Source organism: Drosophila kikkawai, chromosome 2L, assembly GCF_030179895.1.
Source record: "Drosophila kikkawai strain 14028-0561.14 chromosome 2L, DkikHiC1v2, whole genome shotgun sequence".
Classification (NCBI taxonomy): Eukaryota; Metazoa; Arthropoda; class Insecta; order Diptera; family Drosophilidae; genus Drosophila; species Drosophila kikkawai.
Window position 1 is genome coordinate 4,859,360 of NC_091728.1, and position 4,484 is coordinate 4,863,843.

Here is a 4,484-nt window from a genome sequence, read left to right on the forward strand (position 1 = left end):
ACACTGAAAGGATACTTAACAATGAGAGAGAGAGAGAGATCCAAAACGGTTTGGGCACGAAATCAACATTGTAGATTATACGAAACCCGCTTTGGATGCTCTGCCTGTTATTCAAGCTCACTGAACACCCATACACACATTCATCGAGCAGGACACACGTACACGAGAACAATTTCGGTTAAAGGACTTGCGGTGAAAATGAAATGATGCTGATGCGCCATTGGACTATAAAACGTAGCTAGCCAACTGTGAAAAACAAGAAAAACAGCAGAAAGAAATCAGCTAACCGGAATACCGACCCAAAAAGCAGAACCCTTTAAAGCTCGATACTAAAAAGATTGTTGAACCACAGCCTGGAATGTGTACAAATATTCTAGATTTTGTTACTTTATTAGACTTTAACCTTTTAAGCTTATGAATGAAGTTTGTTTGGTTTTATTTTCATTAGGTACTTACTTGTGAGATATAAGATGTTATGAAAATTCTTAATTGAGAAGTTATAAAACTGTGTATATATTTTAAAATAAATTTTACCCAAATAGCTACCAAACTCGTACACATAAAAGATGCAAAAAGGACGCTGCCAAAAATTGTGTGCACAAAATTGACATAAAGGATAAAACAAGAGAAGAGCAAGGGGAAAACGTTCGCGCAATTGGCACCAATCCAAACAATAAAATGGAAATGGCAACTGACACTGGATGTCAACCTATTTTTTCTTATTTTTTCCTTCTTTATTTTGTTGTTTTCTCTGGCATTGTCCTGGCTTGTGTTGCTCTTGGTGTTGCAATGGCGACTGTAGTCAACAGCCACGGGAGGCAAAAGGACGAACCAAAAAAAATATTGGTTGGGCTCTCAACAAATTTATGGGAATAGGGTGTTGTGCAGGCATGTATACTGAAAAGGAGAAGTTAAAATATATCGCATTAAATAGTATGTCAAAAATAGACTATCGAAAATATCGTTTTATCGACAAACTAAAATTTTTAATAATAAAACCAAACATATTAGAATTTTAAACCAATTTTGTAAAAACTTTTAAATAGAATATCGATTCGTTAAAATATAGATTTATAAATACACCAACTATTGAGACAAATGTTGATACTGTTCAGATATATCGCTGATTTTTGTAATCTCTAGTGATGTTTCAAAAAATTCATAACAAAATTATAGTTATACCAAATACAGATCCAATTAGGTTGATCTTCATTACATTTTTTGAGATTTATCAATCATCTTTTATCTTTTAAAATATTTTACAGTGTAACTTGAGCAAGCATTTCGCATCTGTCATCGCACATCTTAAGCACCCTGTATACAAATAAAAAAAATAAAAAAACAGAAAAGAAAACGAAAGTCGAAGCAATCGGCCTCCGGGGGTCTTTGGCTGGCAAAAAGTTTGCAATTGCCAAAAGTTGATTATATGCTCCAAGGCGTACGATTCGATTGGAAATTTTTGTCTGGTCTATCAGTCTTTAATTGAAGTGTGTGTTCATCATGAATTCGCGGAAGTTTCAAGCAAACAGTTCCCCCGGCATTCATCTGCCTCGAACTGCCACAATTTTGTACATTTGTTCGGCTGCTCATAATTTTATGCAAATGAAATACGCCCAGGCCAACATTTTGCGGTATTTCCCCGCCTCCCTCGCTTTTCACTTGAAGCACCTAAAAAATAAAGGTGGGAGACAGACAGAGACCCAACCGCACACGAGACCTCCTCTCATCCGGCAAATGCGTGTTCCACAGATGCCACAATTACGAGCATTATCACGGAGGTTGAGTGCGCGGGGCGCCCTCAAAAGTATGCTTATAATTTAGACCGCCTGCAGAAGCAGAGGCCACAGCCGGGGCAGCAGGCAACACAAAAAAATACCTGAAATGGCACTACTGTGAAATTTTTTCTGTGGCCCCTCCCTTTGTCGAGGCAAACTGCAGGCAACTGCACTCAAAAAGGGTCCTCCATCATATGCTTCCAACTTGTAGTTAGGTTTATTCCAGAAACTCTCTGGGGAAGAGGGCATATTGGGTTAATATGAAGCTTTGGATTAAATAAATACATAATTTATATAAATACAGTAAATATAAATGGTATAAAATATGGGATTTAGGGAACATATAAAAGAATGGTTTTAAATCATAAAGGTGACTCTCTCACATTAATCATTTTACGACAGTTTTGTGGATTTGTATTCCCCAAAGAAAAAACATTAATAGGTACTTTATAGTCGGAAGCCAAAACACTGCCCTTTGCTACTGACGTTCTCTGTGAAAGTAAAACGTTGTTGAGTTCATTAAAAATTTGACTAAGTGCGTTGTCATCGTCATCATGGCAACCTCCTGGCCCCTGTCTCTGGTGCTGAATTCCATAACTGTCGGCCAGCTCTGTATGTGTGCTATTGGTGCCTGGCATCCAGCACGTCCTTGTCTGTAGTCCTGAATGTGTGCATACATTTAAACGCATGTTTCTGTGAGGGACTGACATACACAAAAGAAAAGCATTGTGTGAATATTCCAAATGAGATTTTATTAACAAAATATTTACTATATATTATTCGATTTAGAATTGATCTCTAAAGTCACTGTTTATTTTATACAAATTAAAATTAGGTAAACTGAAGACAAGAAATTTTTACAAAAATTACAAATTCTGGTTTTTATTCGGATCACTTCTTATTTTTCGACGAGCATATTTAAGATTGAATGTCAGGGAGTATCGCCTGAGCGACGAATGTACGTCTTGTATGTGAGGAAGAATAGGGTTTTAATGGTTGATCATCCTCCATAGTGTTAATAAATCTATTGTGAATTTGTGGAAATTATTTGGACCAGCACTAATCTTTCAAGCTCCTCGAACTTTAAGCCTATTTTAGGTAGTCCCCCCTGGAGCAGCATCACGCGATCTTCCCAAGCGTTATTCTTCTTCTGACCCTGGGAACCTTGCTCTCATGCCACCTTTGAGAACCGCCAAGCCATCAAGCGTGATCCAGCAGAAGCACCTCCTCAACGCCAACCGGAAGCCTTTCAAATCGGCAGTGGACTTCAATCCAGCATCAGCACCAAGACTATGGACCTCCTGCAGCAGCAGCACAAGTTGGATCGTCAGGATTGTCAAGGACAGCTTTAAGGTATGCCCGAAAAGAACGAGAAGCAGCGATTGGAAGCTAAGCATCCCATAGCCAAGGACCTGAATAAATCAGAGGTGTTAGACTAGTTCCACAAGGAAATTATATTTCCCTACCTGTGCGACCTCAAACAATCGTCGACTTCTGACTATCCAAGCTTGCAACAGGCTTCGAGAATAGCTCCCAATAGGAACTAAAAAATTTAACTTGAGCCTTACTTAACCCCAAACGGACGTGGCTTACGAACCTGCATCACTGCCTTGGTGGATCTCCTACTGAAACAGCACAAGTTGGATGAATCCCAGGAGGATCGCCAAGATCGTTAGGGTGAGCATTGACCACCAAGTAGGAACTAGTAAGACGTACGAAGAGCTATGCTTTCATGGGCACTGTAATTTTGAATAATAAAAAAATTTCAGGTCTAAAAGGAATACTTTTTCGGTTATAGTCGAAATGTAAATGCCAAATGGATTATTTTCGTATATCCAAACTGTTGATATGTCAAAGAACATGACACAATTATAAAAGGTAGCTTGATCGCTTCAAAATCGTTAGGGTTTAGGGTCTAATTTTATTTTAAACATTATTTATAATACGATATAGTTTATGATAGTTCTGTAGTATAGACTCTATACTATAAAGTCCATTCTAAAAAACCATGTACATATATCTTTATATATCTTTAATATTAATCTTAATTATTTTTAAGTTTTTTAGTCTTTTTTATATTTAGAACTTTTACACTTTAACATTCCCGAGAAGTGTATGTACCTCTCACACTTGAACTTGAACTTTGTCGTTTAGTATGTGTATCAGGGAAGCCATTTTTTTCGGTTTTGCGCTCACCAAAATTGGATTTTCTTGCTAAACGCAGACCGAATGCTTGAAACCGGGGATTATGGCAAGATGATAGTCCCCCAAAGTCGATTTAAAAAGCTCATGAAATATGCAGGCGGCATGTTGTTGTGACTCTGCCATTAATGTGTTGCAAAGGATAAAAGGAAAGTAGTAAGTAAAATTATCCTATGAATTGGAAAATAATTCAATTAAAATTGATGTGATTAAAGCATTCTTTAAATTCCTATTAAATTTCTCAGGTTTCTAAGTATAAAAGAGTCGTAAAAAACTAACATAATATTACACTTAAATCATCTTTTTCGTGTGCGTATCAAAAAGTAATTGAGTTATTATTTCCCTATCCCAAAAATACAGAATAAACCAGCAGCATAAGCAAACAGTTACGTTCCATAGCCCATAAAGCTGCAATCTCTTGGGTCAACAAAGCCAAGAATAATATCCATGGGCATCGAAAATAATTTCTTAAGACTCGCGCCCCCAAGAGACCCCCATGATAATGCT

The 4,484-nt window shown here is 37.3% G+C and overlaps 1 long non-coding RNA gene across 1 annotated transcript; it reads right to left on the bottom strand.

The window, feature by feature from the left end:
- Window positions 1-2,629: 2,629 nt before the first annotated feature.
- On the bottom strand, window positions 2,630-3,612 carry LOC138927910 (uncharacterized). The gene is made up of 3 exons (XR_011444364.1): window positions 3,373-3,612; window positions 3,242-3,318; window positions 2,630-3,187 (listed from the first exon to the last, which is right to left on the bottom strand). It is a non-coding gene; the product is annotated as an uncharacterized lncRNA (long non-coding RNA).
- Between the last annotated feature and the right edge of the window lie 872 nt (window positions 3,613-4,484).